The following is a 16,508-nucleotide window of genomic DNA, read 5'->3' on the forward strand; positions in this document are numbered from 1 at the left end:
TCGAGCGTTTGAGATAGGACGTCAAAAATTTAAAAAAAAAAATGATCTTTCAAAAATATTTACATTTTGTAGCGCACATCTTTCTGAAGAGTTCGATGTATGAAACATGTATGTTCGAGGAAATGTAAGACATGTTATTTGGTCTTAAGTGTGCCAAAGTGCAGTGCCACGCCTCTTCACACAACACTCTTCTGCCGCACGTCACTGTATTTCGCTCTGTGGAATTCAAACGTGTATATTTAGTAATATAAACCATCAAACCTATATTGAGGACAGAGGAAATTACAATGTCTTGTGGTGCCTCTCCTGCTCCAAATCTTTTCTTTTTAACCCTCACAATTAATACTGGGTGGGATTATTTGTAACGAGGGAAATAAGAACTATTCAGAAAATATGCGCTCTTTATTGTCTATTAACTAATAACTTTCTGTTTTGTGTGACAGCCGTGCGGTCTCGGGCGCCTTGTCACGGTCCGCGCGGCTCCCCCCATCGGAGGTTCGAGTCCTCCCTCGGGCATGGGTGTGTGTGTTGTCCTTAGCATAAGTTAGTTTAAGTTAGATTAAGTAGTGTATAATCCTAGGGAGCGATGACCTGAGCAGTTTGGTCCCATAAGATCTTACCACAAATTTCCAATTTTTTGTGTGAGAGTAAATTAAATATATAAAAAAAAATAAAACCAGTAAAGACAAGAGACAAGCAAGACAGTACACATTTCTTCAGTCCTTACGTCCCAGCATTTTTCCTCGCTAATCTTTCCTTTCTGCGAGAGCATCTATTACCTCATCAGAATTCGCCAGACGTTTTGCTATATGAAAAATCAAAGTGTGGTTGTCTGATAATGAAAAAGCTGTTAATACAAATCAGTCTTGGGTTCTAACCCAAGACTGGTTTGGTTTCTCGATCTGATTACGTCTGTTCTGTCACTGTCTGTAAGATAAAAACGAAATAGGTTTTTTCTAATATTGCAGTAATTGTAACACACGCCGAATAAGCGAGACTGTTTTAGCACAAATGGTTATTTTTATCTACCTCACTTACATAAATAACACGACAGAATATAATTCACGAAGTACATATCAAACAGCTATTAGCTCTACAACAAGCACAAAATTTTATGTTAGGGAATAGTTTCACATTTCATTCATACACTAGAGTTTCTCAAGCATGAGATCGAAAAGTAGTGGTACGAAGTATTTATATAATTTTGGAATCGTCGTATTGTTCCATATAATTTGCGTAATGTCCCCGTTTCTTCTCCTTCCTACATCTAAAAAGCAAGCTTGTCATCACTATTTCTGTAGCCATTCCTGCCGTTCTCAAAACTTGTTCTCCGATTAACTTCACTAACACTCCCAGAATCACCAGTTTAGTTATCCCGCGTTTATTCTCCCGTTAGGAGTCATTACGTGTTCCGAGAACAGAACTTGAGCGGCTGGTAACCGGGATTGTACAACTGGCGCTTAATAGTGTAGCGATCTGGCAAAAATTTTCTGCCAAAATTTCATTTTCTTGGATACACCGAGATGATTAGTACGTAAACTTTCTTACCTGTTATTCCTGTTAGTCTTTTATTTCCACTCTGGTAGTCTGAATCTATGGATTTCGCTGATAATTATAACGCACACCGATTCAATCACATAAACAAACAGCGATGGGAATTCACCCATTCGGGTTTATTCGTCCCAGCTCGTAAAGCCCCGCCCCCTTTTGTCTGCGGAAAAGTTTTATATTTCTAGATGCGACGGAGATTCCCCTGGCAGAGACGTTACGTACACTACGCACGCATTCAAAAATCAACTTATGATTCGTTCAGAAATCAACTTAGAATGTGTTCAAAAATGTTTAAAAACCAGCAGGGACGCGTTTCAAAATCATATGAATAATAGATAGAAAAATGCGCGCTAGATGCCAGGCGCTTTGTGAAAAAAGATTTTTTTCTTCAATAATATGAGTTTGGCGCCCCCTGAAATTGCCGCCTGGAGCACGTACCCCATCCCCCCTCCCTCCCCCTAGATCCGAGCCTCGAGCCTGACCATGGAACGGGTCCTCGTACAGGCCATGGAACTGGTAGTCCCCCACCTATCCGTGTCATGGTACAGGGTGGGAAACAAGAAACTGGCCTGGAAAATATTTTATGCGACTGACTTGGGATTCACTCTTCTTAATGACAGCAAAACAGCCCATCGAATAAAATCGTTAACGTCGTGATTTAGATGCATGGTGAGTTCTGGCAGTGGTTTCTGAGTGGAGTGGAATCAGAGCTTTTAAGCCTTAGTTTCTCAGTTCTTCAGATGAGGTTGGTTCATCCTGTCAGGATATGTAGGCTCACAGAACATGCGCCACTACACTACGCATTAGAAAATCCCCATCAGTACAGGATTTTCCAAAATGATCTTCAAATTTTTAATCACATACAGGATGTTTATAAATAAATGGTGCGACTTTAAAAATTAATAATAAATCGATTTATCACTTTATAAGGGAAAGCCTTACAACATAAGCAGCGGCAACTGTCCAAGTTTATGATGCATTAATCACAATCCTTCAGTATGTGCACACTTGGTCGCTTGACACATATCTACACAGTAATCAAATTCTTCCCGTACTTGATGTAGCATGTCTTCCGTGATGGCCTGCAGTGCATGCTTTACCCGATCACACACTTCCTCGAGGGACGCGGGCAGTGGCCGTACATAAACGCGGTCTGTCACAAATCCGCACAGAAGGAAATGGCAGGCTGTTAACTCTGCCAAATGGGGTGGCCAGGAGAGGAGGTGGTTGTCTGCTGTTGCAACACGTCCAGTCCAGCGTTGGTAAGGACAACGACTAAGGAGCTCTCTTACATTCTTGTGAAAACGGGGCAAATCATCCATTTGCAAAATGTAATCATCATAACTGATCCAGAATGAGATTTTCACTCTGCAACGGAGTGTGCGCTGATATGAAACTTCCTGGCAAATTAAAACTGTGTGCCGGACCGAGACTCGAACTCGGGACCTTTGCCTTTCGCGGGCAGGTGCTCTACCATCTGAGCTACCCAAGGACGACTCACGCCCCGCGAAAGGCAAAGGTCCCGATTTCGAGTCTCGATCCGGCACACAGTTTTAATCTGCCAGGAAGTTTCATATCAAACTGATGTTCAGCTGGAGTATAACCAGGTTTCCAGCACTCTCGAAATGAATTACCCGTCACCGTTTGCAGTTCTAAGAATTTTGGCCGTGCACTTTCTCGCTCAACACCTCACAAAAGCCGTTCACTTTTGTAGAGTCACACTGATGCTCTCTAAGCGTACGTGGTTTCCCGCTTTCCTGGGTACGAACATTTTGTGTGCTCACTTTGTCAGTTTCATGGGAAGTGGCTTCCTCGCGGAAGGTGAGTCTTTCTACAAAATCAGCTTCCTCCATTTTTAAGTGCAGCTCTTCATAAAAGTCTCGCCTTTTCACTTTGTCTGCTGTTGTAAGGGCCCTCACAAATCCCACTTCGTGCGGTTTAAAATATAGCCGCATACGCAACACCTTCCACTCCATAATATTTGGCATGACCGATTTCCTCCTCGCTTATCTAGGTGACTTGCGAGTACTTCGGTGAAACGCCTGAATGGGTGTAACACCTCTTGTACTCTTTCGAAGTTTGAATCAGACATACGATCCCTACCAGGACTCTTCCCCTTACAAAAGGAGCCGGTTTACAGGAACTGTCGATACCATCTATCTATGTCATTCTTCTGTAGTGAGTCTTCCCTAAACCGAGCACGAAACATACGCTGCACTGTAAACACAGATCTGAACACCTCAAAACGGAGTGTACAGAAAGCCTATCCCTATTGCCACGTCTCCATGGAAACGGACGCTACGCGCACTCACTAAACACGAAAAGCGAACAGCGGGTAGCGTATCAAAAACTTGCACAACTGCTGCTGCTTATGCCATTATACAGTAATAAACATATTTATTATTAATTTTTAAAGCTGTAATATTCATTTATAAACACCCTGTCTAGCTCAGACGAAACTACGAAACTGCCCCCCCCCCCTCCAAGCAGATGTCACTGTGTGTGGAATGGTTGATAGAAACTATATCTGACGCTCAGGTCCAGCAGAATCACATAAGTTTTTTTTTTTTTCGTGAAGAATGCTGTCTATCAGACCCTCGTGCGAGCTCGCATCAGAGCAGCAATTTGTTCACGTTGATGAGGGCATGCTAGGCCAGACGTATGTGGAACTGGAATATCGCTTAGATATCCTGTGTGCTACAGATTGTGCACAGGCTATAAGAGTTTAGGTGTATGTGGACATTATGCCTCAAAAGGCACCTTCCTATCTATACCCATGTGTGAAATACACGTGAAAAAATTTATAATGATCAGTTTTCGAACACCCCATACTTTGAAGAGCCGTTGCATAATATCAAGATTGGCGTTAAGTGCACAATGCCTGGTGACCACAACATACAAATTCTTTTACCAAATTGATAATACTAAACAGTTTGTTCAGAAACTGCTTAATTCATAATTATGTGGATCAACTCACAGAAGATGAGCGACTGTGTGGATACTGCAATGGGTCAAAAAATTTGGTGGTATTTGACGTCACAGTAATTTTCGTCACCTTAATTTGTTGGCTCAGCATGTGGGTGCATATTGCCATAGAAGAGGCGTTTATCATGTGTCATTATAAAAGTCTGCTTATATGTAGTTGTTCAAATGAATGTTTGTGAGCGCTGCTGCTAAACTGCGAATTGATTGCTTACAACGCAACAGCAGATCGAGTGTCAAAGATGTTACTGCATGCCGGATCTGACCAGAAGATGAACTGGCGCCATTCTTAATAATATCTAATTTTTAAAAGTTTTAATGATGGCACTGTACTTTTGTTTACTGTAATTGTGTCAAAAAGGTTTAACATGGACGTTATTGATAGTTGTAGTTGTGATTGGGCTTTGAGCAGTTGCAGCTGAGCTCTGGGTGCCCACAGGCTCAGTGTAGGTACTGGCTACATATACATCGCGGAGTCCAGACATAGTCTGGACCAAGTTTACAAGTAAGTCAACTATAAAGAGAGAGACTACCATAACATTTTGTAGCTCCTCGAGTTTTCTACGAGTAAGACACGGTAGACAGGGTTCCGATTATGACCATTACAATTTTATTTAAATGCAGCGCAGCACTGCTAGTACTGGGAGGTCTTGTGTAATAACGATATAGAAAGTGCGGGGTATATGAATTGTTAGATTATTGCAGCACTGAGCTGATAGAGCTTTATCTTTATCAAGCAGTTGTTACTGGTATTCTTCGTGTCAAAATTTATTGCAGTTAGATAGCGATCCAATTTGTTCCGTATATTGTAGCTAGTGATTTTGTTCGGTGCCTTCTAATGTGAAATAGTAATTAAATGGACACCCTAGCTGCAAACAGGCGTTGATGTACTTCATTGGGGACATGTTGAAAATGTGTGCCCCGACCGGGACTCGAACCCGGGATCTCCTGCTTACATGGCAGGCGCTCTATCCATCTGAGCCACCGTGGGCACAGAGTATAGTGCGTCTGCAGGGACTTATCCCGTGCACGCTCACCGTGAGATCCACATTCCCAACGTGTCCACACCACTACATTCGTAGTGCGCCTAATAGATGTTTGCCCATCATACGCATTACTCGTGGCAGATTAATCTACCAAGTCCCGTACGAGTTCGGGCATAGCGTGTGCGTTCACACAAGAAGGTCAATGGCCGGGAAGCCATATTTTAACTATATATGAGGGTAGTATCTGTTCACGAAAGAACAGTTACCGTGGATGACCATGCAGCTTTGCTAGAAATGAAATGATATTTAAATGGACACCCTAGCTGCAAACAGGCGTTGATGTACTTCACTGGGGACATGTTGAAAATGTGTGCCCCGACCGGGACTCGAACCCGGGATCTCCTGCTTACATGGCTGAATGTAGTGGTGTGGACATGTTGGGAATGTGGATCTCACGGGGAGCGTGCAAGGGATAAGTCCCTGCAGACGCACTATCCTCTGTGCCCACGGTGGCTCAGATGGATAGAGCGTCTGCCATGTCCCCAATGAAGTATATCAACGCCTGTTTGCAGCTAGGGTGTCCATTTAATTATCATTTCATTTCTAGCAAAGCTGCATGGTCATCCACGGTAACTGTTCTTTCGGGAACAGATACTACCTTCATATATAGCCTTCTAATGTAACTGAGTGTTGGAATTCGGCAGCCTCTAAGGTAACTGAGTGGTTGCTTTAGTTGTTTTGGAGACTGGTTACGTGATTTACATTGAGCGAGATATTGACTCAGTTGCAAGATATTTTGTTCAATAGCCACTAGAGATTTTAAAACGGGACACGTCCTTGGTCATACAGCGTGTGTTGCCCGAGAATTCACAAAGATTTTTCCCTGAATTATTTATGAACTGTACCCAATCGGAACCGCTAATGTGCGCTTTGTGCTGAACTATCATTACTTGCAGAATTGTTGGGATAAACTTAGATGGGACGTGGAGGCAGAATATTGCTTTAATTATTTAATTTCATATCCTGAAGTCGTGGTGGCACTTATTTTTGTCACTATCGTTGTTGTTTTTGGGATCAGACGTTCCGGCATTCATCCACAGCTGACGATAACCTCCTGTGTAAAATTAGAAGTCAAATAAACCTTGGTTAGTGAAAATTTAAAACAAAGATCCAGACTTCTTATTTGAAGTAGATATACTTTGCGCTTAATTAATCTTGAACTGCAAAGAATGAAGGAATAAGGGAAAAACTGTCTAAAAATACGCAAACAAAAGAGAAGGCAAATTTATTGTTAGCTTCATTGCGAAATAATAGTTCATAGAAGCAAATATTTGCATTATATCTGTCTAGATGAGCAGAATGTGTTAAACTCTGTTTGAGGAAAAGAGATAAAAATGAAAAAAAATTTATCATTGTAGGTGATAGGGATAAACGAAACACTTGATAATAACTTTGGAAACACCAAAAAAAAAAAAAAAAAAGAAAAATATCTGTTTGAAATTGATAATTAAGAGAGAGTAAACAAATTATATCGCGGACTCGGCGGTAAGGTAGCAAAATTATATGACAAAAGAAGGAAGCTATGCTTTTTTTGTACTTTCAACATTGCGGCAAGTCAGCAGTCGTATAGTCATTTTTAAAATGTGATTACGCCTATTCAGGCTGTTTTAGTTTTATTTCTAGCCCATGCTCTCTTAGACAAATTATACATTCAGGTACATCTTCTGAAGAAGGCTCAAATATTTGGGCTGAAACCTAGGTAAAGGTTGGTTTCATTACCGCAATCGAGGCTGATAGTTTCTTATATATTAGGAAGCTATGCAGTTATTAAGCCTATTTCGAATAACTGAAAGTAAAATAAGCTGTGCAGTCTTTAGGATTCCTCAAATATTTAACATTATTGCAGCAGAGGCGCGAGAAATATATTACATCACGAGTGTTAATAAAAGCTGATTATATTATTAACACAAGTCAGCGATACAGTTGTGGTCGAATTGCGCACCGCTGCATGGTATCAGTTAAACTATAAAGAACCACATCAATACTGTTGCGTTTCGCATATTATGATTGACTCATAAGAAGTGAAAGATAACTACGCTTTAATGGCTTGGTATTTGAATTAAGCATTAGCAATACGTGCATAACAATTTAGTAATTTAAAACAGTAGCTACTAACTTAAACTATGAGATATTTTTGTGTCAAAAGAATGGACTTGGATACCTAAATTCCTACGAATAATCAGGTTGGACAACTTAATCTATTATCGTAATTTTCCTTCAATGTTAACTGAAACCCCTATTATAGGCGTGATTCTACATATTAAAAAAAGGAGTAGTATTGGAGTATTGGTAAGTCGTATTGGAACCAGCATTGAAGGAAATTCTCGATTTAATATTAGAAATTCAAACACTTCACCCAACAGCATAACGATATCTGTATCTTTGTATAAGGTATCCGTCAGTCAGAGGCGAAAATGCGTAAGGTTGATGTGTGTACGTACGTACTGGAAAGGAGTAATATAGCATCGATACTAGCAGGGTTTCTACTTATAATTTACGTACGTAATCGTTGATTACTTGCAGGTACCCCAGATAGTAATTGAACTGTGTGTTCCTCACAGTTCGATTTCTCTCCCTCTTTATGTCGCTTGCAGCGTTATTTTCAATTACCGTCATCCGCCATCTTTTGTTTACTAGCGATTCCAAGGGGACGCTGTGTGCTCTGCGCGGGGAGCGGTTCCTCGTTGCACGCGCAGCAGGGGGAGACGGGAAGGCCGGCAGTGGGGAGTGGTCGTGAGAAGTGCGACCGTTGTCGACGCTCTATGCCTGTTGCGGACGTGGCCTCGATTAAGTTACTGGCGTCAGGAAGTAATAGTGGTGTCTGATTCAAAACATTGTGGAAATTTTATCAGTTCTGTTTCCTCTATATTGCCGGTGTGGAAGCAAGACTGTGTCCCGGTACCGGTAGCTATTCGTCGAAGTGTGCAGCAATCAAAGTAAGACCTATCATACACCTTTGTTTAGTGGTGGCTGACATTCACATTCCACTAAAACGGTGATTCAGTAACCCAGCCATATTGCCGAAGTTATTCGTCATGACTACTGTTGACTGTTCCTATCAGACGCTTTAGTATTCTCTTCATTTTCTTCCACTGGGTGCTGCTGGGTTCATTTCAGTGTTAATATTCAGCCCAATGTATTAGAAAAGAATTCTTGTTGTCTTGTGGTTGAGTCCTGGGTTTGTTTGAATCGATACCCAGGACGTCCCATACCACACACGACACACGTCAAGCGACCAAGATAAATGTGACTTAAATTTGCATTTATGTAACTTGTTTATCCAGTTTTCTATGAGATTTTAATTAATTAGTTAAATAACTTTTATATACCTTAAATTAAGTAAAACTTGTTCCGCCCATGAAATGGGGTTTTGACATGCGGTGTTCTCTTTTTTTTTGGGTTCTGCTCATAACTCTAGAGAGTAACTTATTGTGGTCGAGTTTATTAAGTTGACTTTACATGGCCAAAGTGACCCCAAATTGATGGTTTTAAGAATAATTTGTAACCCCTTTTACATGCTAAATTGTTCAAGGTGAAACAGAGTTGTGTTAGAAGCCTATTTATATATATTTATAATATCTTTAAATTTATTGTGCTATTTCCTTGATTTAATGTATATGCCCCTTTTAATGGGTACTAGATTTATCTTGTCTTATTTAGTGTTTAAGTCAGCCCACGAAAATATCACTCTCAAACTAACTGATCCGGTTTCCTGTAACACGTGAATTTTCTTAGTTCTCCGTGTTCTACGATTTATCTCGTCGAAAAGTGTTTCAGTGCTATAATGTATACCATTCAAATCTGAACCAAGTTGTTCTCCATTTTAACTGTTTATTCTCTAATTTTCGTGGAATTTAAAATTTCTAAATTTGCAAGCCTTAACCTGTTTTGTGTAAATTGTTAATATAGCTGTGACCTACCTAATCAATTGCAACACGTAATTGTTGGTGTTTTAACTGGTTGTGTTGCAATAAATGCAAACTTAAAGTGAAGCTTGTGGGTGATTCATATTCCCCGTTTCTCATCCCCAGTAATGCTAGAATTAAATTTTTTTTATTAAAGCTTGTGTTAAGATTTTTCGGTGTGTTACTGGGAGAAAAGAAAAGGAGGCGGTATAGTAATATATATAGAAGGTGTCCAATACAGGAAGTATTGATCGCGACCAGGCTTTGTTTTAGCCGTAATTCATGAAGTACTACTGCATCCTTCGTACTAACTGTTACTTTTTGTGTGACAAGATACAGAATTTTGACCTCTGCAGTAATTCACAACAGACATAAACCCATTCTAAGATTGTTAACGTTGTCAGGAGTACTCTTGGAAACACATTACGCGTACAAGTAGCCTATCATTCATATTCGTATTCAGCCACAGTGTAGTATGTGCAGCAAGTCGAAGCAACAGCACACATCGTTTTGACAACCTCGTCACGAGTGCATGAGGTGTTCGGTAAACAGAGGACAGTCAGCAAATGCTGCACAATCTCCTTGCTACCTCGATCGCCTGATCTCTCTTCCTATGATTTTTACCTGTGGGGCTGACCGAGGGGTCAGATGCACTCAAATAACTCTCAAACACTGGAAGAGCTACAGCAGAACACTGAAAACGCTGTTGCTGCTATCCCTCAGGCAGAGCTGCTAAGCGACTCTCACTGTCAGTGGAGGCCATCCCAGCACCTCCTGTGATGTTCGTTAACAAGGGTCAATCTGCGTCATTCACATTGTAAATGTTTCCCGGGCCAGTTTTATTTTGGAGACCTTGCAGATATCAGACAGTGTACCTCGAACAATGAGACTAAAATGTGCAGCAGCCATATCATGCGTAATCCATACGTTTATTCTTATTTGTAAGAGCGCATCTCGAGCTAAGTTTTCGAGAGTGTTCTGAATAAAGTACCGGTAACTTATGAACCTACTGGACAGCGCGGAACAGTTCCACGCCTTCTATGAATGAATGCAACACCCCGCCATCTAAGATACAATGGATACAATGAGGCTAATGCCTTCCTAGAATGAATGCATTGAACTTGGATTATATCTGGAAAACTGTTAAACGTAAACTTTCGTTAATAATTCGAAAACTATTTCGGACATATGCTTATACGAACATTCGTTCTTTTTTTGGTGCAAGAAAACTAGCCGGCCTATGTGACTGAGCGGTTCTAGGCGCTTCAGTCTGGAACCGCGCAACCGCTACGGTCGCAGGTTCGAATCCTGCTTCGGGCATGGATGTGTGTGATGTCCTTAGGTTAGTTAGGTTTAAGTAGTTCTAATTTCTACGGGACTGATGACCTCAGATGTTAAGTCCCATAGTGCTCAGAGTCATTTGAACCATTTTTTGCAAGAAAACTGTTCACAAAGCATGCAAAAATATTTTTGAATCGCTCTGTATATACGCGGAAAAGTCAGGAAGTAAAGGCATTTTCTATGCACCACAGGCTGACCGCACTGACAAAGCCATGACATGCCTTACCGTCATTGTTGTCCTTGTGCATTACTTGCGTTGGTTCGGTGATTCTCTCTACGTGTTGTGCTTTTCAGGCATTTAATTATGAGTGTCATTTTATGCACCAAGGAAAAAAAGAGATCGGTGCGATTCCTTTTCTGAACTCTGAAAGGACTACACCTGCGGAGAATGTTTGCGTAGCATAAATCCACTATGACAATAGCTGTCTTAGTAAACGAAATATTTGTGAGCGGATAAATCACCTTAAAAGTGGATGTATTTCTGCAAAGAACAGCAGTATATGCAAGGTCATACGCTAAGAAAACGAACACAAACACTGAGACAACAGTGACATTGTTGTTTCAGAACTGATGATAAATGTTAAATGTGTGTGAGATCTTATGGGACTTAACTGCTAAGGTTATCAGTCCCTAAGCTTACACACTACTTAGCCTAAATTATCCTGAGGGCAAACACACACACCCATGCGCGAGGGAGGACTCGAACCTCCGCCGCGACCAACCGCACAGTCCATGACTGCAGCGCCGCAGACCGCTCGGCTAATCACGCGCGGCAACTGATGATAATGCGCATGATCTGAATGTCTGTAGTCGTCCATGAATCTTTAAATCATCGCAAAATTTGTGCGCTTTGGCTACTATATCAACTGACAAATACGATCAGAAACTTTTGGAAGTGCCGAAATCACGTGTTAGGCGTTTCAAAGAGGAAGGAGAAGTTGTTATATGTCGCATAATAACTACTGATAATACGTGTGTCCATTACTACGAACCACAAAGTAAGCGGCAGAGGGTGTTGCGAATTCATAGATCTTAGCCTACAACAAGAAAGTTCGTAAGCCAAGTTTCCTGCATTAAAGTTCACGGTAACAGCGTTTAGGCATATGAAAGGTGCACCACTGGTGCATTATACACCTAACGGTCAAACATTGTACCGTGAGCTACAGCAAAATTTAAATCCCTAACTCTAAATGAAAAGGGGTGATTTTGTTTCGGGATTATGCCCGCTCTCACACAGTTGGCAGACATTTCCATTCATTCGAAATCTTGAGATGCTGATGCTACCACCAGTCAGTACGATGAAGGAACACCTGTGTGTATTCACGTTTTATATATACACTGAAGCGCCAAAGAAAATGGTACAGGCGTGCGTATTCAAATACAGAGATATGTAAACAGGCAGAATACGGCGCTGCGGTCGGCAACGCCTATATAAGACAACAAGTGTCTGGCATAGTTGTTAGATCGGTTACTGCTGATATTACGGCAAGTTATCAAGATTTAAGTGAGTTTGAACGTGGTGTTATAGTCGGCGCACGAGCGATGGAACACAGCATCTCCGAGGTAGTGGGAGATTTTAGTGGGGATTTTCCTCTACGACCGTTTCACCAGTGTACCGTGAATATCAGGAATCCGGTAAAGCATCAAATCTCCGACATTGTTGCGGCCTGAAATAGATCCTGCAAGAACGACGACTGAAGAGACTCGTTCAACATGACAGAAGTGCAGCCCTTCCCCAAATTGCTGTAGATTTCAGTGCTGGGCCATCAGCAACTGTCAGCGTGCGAGCAATTCAACGAAACGTCATCGATGAGGGCTTTCGGAGCCGCAGGCCCACTCGTGTACCCCCGATGACTGTACGACACGAAGCTTTACGCCTCGCCTGGGACCGTCAAAACCGACTATCGACCGGTGATGACTGGAAACACGTTGTTTAGTCGAACGTCTCGTTTCAAATAGAATCGATCGGATAGACGTGTACGGGTATGGACCCTGCACATCAGCAGGGAACTGTTCAAGGTGGTGGAGGCTCTCTAATGCTGTGGTGCGTGTGCAGTTGGAGTGATATAGGACCCCTGATACGTCTAGTACGGCTCTGACAAGTGACACGTACGTAAGCGTCCTGTCTGATCACCTGTACCCATTCATGTCCTTTGTGCACTCCGGCGGTCTTGGGCAATTTTAGCAGGACAATGCGACGCACCACACTTCCAGAAATGTTACAGTGTGGCTCCAGAAACACTCTTCTAAGTTAACACTCTTCCGATGGCCACCAGACTCCCTGAAATGGGCTTTCGCGGTTTGTTAATACCATCCAAGGGTGAATGAAGGAAGGTGTGGACGAAAGGGGTTTGAGGCATTTCATTCACTGTTTATTTTTTTACAACATACTTCTTTATTAATAACATTGATAATACTTTTAAAAGGATACAACACAACAGGCCGTGTAAATCGCCTAACTGCATAAGTGAACTACTAAAAATAATCGTTAATATGTTTAGGAACACAATAAACTTCAACTCACAAATAGCATTCAGTTGTTTACTAATTAATTAAATGTCTGTTCAAAGCAATTTCCCCACATAATCAACGCACCTTGAAACGAGAATTGAATACACTTCCTTGCTATTAAATGTGTGCATAGGTTAATGGCCCTACATAGTAACCTCTGAACAACAATTCAATTGACTTAAAAAAACACCACCACCTAAACATGTTTACAGAATTATGGGAAATAAATGCATATACACCTTCTATTTTGCAAATGAACCACTTTCGGCCTGAGCCACCAACAACGTAAGTCCTTCTCATTACCCACATAGAGCCACTCCGAGGTACAGGAAGCAAAACATAAGTCTTCCACGTGTACACCAAAGGCAGGGTTTCCCAGACTGCAAGCCGTAAGAAACCAGACAACACGCTCCCGCCACTAAGTACAGGAAGGCGTCGGGCTAGTAAACAACGCCCGCTACGGTGGGCGGGCGCGACTACGCAACTGCTCGCCACAGTGGGTCGGTTCCTCCCGCAGCCTCTGCGAAGACCGGTGGCGAAATTAATGAAATTAGCACCACCAGTGACACAAAGGGCAAGCAACTCACCAACGTAATAAGGACATAAATTATTTGCATATACAACGTGTCCAAAACAGCTGTCTATCCACTACTTCCAGCACCTCAGAGGACACCATTTAACACAGTGAATTCAGAGTCATCTAAACATACCGCGCAATCTGCGCAAAACCACATAAACTTCCTGTGCATGAGCACACTACGATTTAGATAAGGAGTACTAACTTAACACACTGAATTCAGAGTCATCTAAACATACCGCGCAATCTGCGCAAAACCACACAAACTTCCTGCATGAGCGCACTACGCTTAAAATAAGGAGTATTAACTTAACACAACATACAACTTCTAAATCTCCGGGTGACGGGCCTGGACTCGTGAAATGGATCTACCAACACATCATCATGGCCAATAAACCGCCTCCGCTCTCCACTTGCGAGGCACTAATAGGATATGTCCTGCAACACACTGATTAAAATATCTAAAACAGTGCTCGTTACAAGATTAACACTCAGTGTCACAGGGAAACATTAATCAGAAACAGACATCGGTTCGTAACAATAAACGCACAAATTACGTGGCTTAAAAACACAACCAAGTCAGTGGCACACAAGAAGGTCAGTAATAGTAAGGCCCTTTATCATTTTCCCATTCAGCGGGTCGTAAAACAATAACACTTAAGCAGAGAAGTATGAATGCATTTGAGCAATTCAGTGACTGACAAGAACTAAGTTTTTAAATGCAGAACACAGGATAAACGCGGCCTTGCGCAATGGACTCCTAATAGTAAGGTCAAGCGTCCAAAGCACACTGCTCAATAAATACACCACAACGGCAAGCACACTCAGTAAGCGCCAGAACGATGGACCCTGAGAACAAAATGCTGCTTATATTCAAACCAACTGTGCTCGCAATGGCATCACATCAGTCACAGAGCCATAGAGACGAGAATGTAGTCACTAGAGGCAAACGGTAAATCCTTCATAAACAAGGAAGCAGCATGTTCCCGACAGCATCGGCGCCTCTACCCACCAAGTCCGCCGCAAACGCCCAAACACAGTCAGGTAACGTGGCAAATTTTCCTCTTGCCACCACACACGGCGTTGGCAGGCACGGCTTCACGCTCCGCGCACTACCACCTATCTCACTGTTTCTGCCCGCCCTCCAAAATCCAACTACTCGACTGTCACAGGTGCCTCGCCGACTTCCCCCACGAGGGGGCGCCACTTCTCCCTTTCCTCCGCGATACAGCGATAATATTACACCCGGTACGTTCGATAGATCAAACCCGAGTCGCCACGGCTCACTCCCCAGGCATGAACATTATTGAGCATATCTGAGATGCCTTGCAACGTGCTGTTCAGAAGAGCTCTCTAAGCCCTCGTACTCTTGCGGATTCATGGAAGGTCCTGCAGGATTTATGGTGTCAGTTCCCTCCAGCACTACTTCAGACATAGTCGAGTCCATGCCACGTCGTGTTGCGGCACTTCTGCGTGCTCGCGGGGGCCCTACACGACTTTCGGCAGGTGTACCAGTTTATTTGTCTCTTCAGCGTATAATTAAGACGAGGACGGCCCACGATCTCTTCAGTGTGGAGACACAGCTAGCTCGAGATCTTACGGGAATAGGAGAAATGTAACGAGTAATGAGGATAATGGGCAAGTTTTGAATTTGGGTCTTACGGGAGGCCTGCTATGATATTCCGTGCAGTTTCGATGATCACTGTGTCCGGATTGGGCAGTGGACATTGCATCTGCCTAGTAAGCAGGAGACCCGGGTTCGAACCCCATTCCAGCACAAATTTTCAACTTCCTCCATCGATCTAATCGATACCAGCTCACAGCCATTGTCGGTAATTCCTTTATACCTCGATTCAAGTTTCAGTTGGCTGACGACGTGGAGAGTGTGGCGCAAGAGTGGATGTGCACAGTGGCACAATGCTTCTCCCGGAGCGGAATTAGAGATCTTATCAAAACATTAACCAGATGCATAGGTGGGTGACTTGCAATGTTGTTTTCCCAATTAAAAGCTTTCTTAAACAACAGTTGTAACTTTTTTGGAAACACTTTTCTTGCCTTTGCGTATCTGCATTTCATATCCTCTCTACTTCAGCCATCGTAAGTTATTAAGCAATTCTCATGTACTACATTCAGCGTGTCATTTCTTAATTTAATTCTATCGGCATCACCTGATTTATTTCAACTATCATCATTACTGCTGTTTTACTTTCGTTGATATTCACCCTAAAATCTATCTCTGTGTATTCCGTTCAACTGCTCTTACAAGTCCTTTTCCGTCTCGTACAGAATTACAATGTCATCTTCAAACCGCAAAGCTCTTTTCTTTCTTCTTCTTCTTCTTCTTCTTCTTCACTCCGAACTTTAATTCTCTTTCGAAATTTCTCCTTGGCTTCGTTTACTGCTTACTCGATGTACAGCTTGAAACACATTGGGGATAGGCTACAACCCCTGTCTCACTCCCTTTTCAGCCTCTGCTTCCCTTGGATGTCCTTTGACTCTTATAACTGCCGTCTGGTTTCTGTACAAGTAGTAAATAGCCTTTCGCTCCATGTATTTTACCCCTGCTACCTTCAGAATTTCGAAGAAAATATTCCA

At 42.3% G+C, this 16,508-nt stretch overlaps 1 protein-coding gene and 1 non-coding gene across 2 annotated transcripts in view; one reads left to right on the forward strand and one right to left on the reverse strand.

Moving 5' to 3' along the window:
• LOC126419440 (zinc finger protein 239-like) overlaps window positions 1–16,508 on the forward strand; it is a 104,954-nt gene that overhangs the window by 6,736 nt on the left and 81,710 nt on the right. The gene's annotated exons all lie outside the window — the stretch shown is intronic.
• Window positions 5,451–5,525, reverse strand: Trnat-ugu (transfer RNA threonine (anticodon UGU)). The gene has a single exon. It is a non-coding gene; the product is annotated as a tRNA-Thr (tRNA).

The sequence above is a fragment of the Schistocerca serialis genome, chromosome 9, assembly GCF_023864345.2.
Source record: "Schistocerca serialis cubense isolate TAMUIC-IGC-003099 chromosome 9, iqSchSeri2.2, whole genome shotgun sequence".
Taxonomy (NCBI): domain Eukaryota; kingdom Metazoa; phylum Arthropoda; class Insecta; order Orthoptera; family Acrididae; genus Schistocerca; species Schistocerca serialis.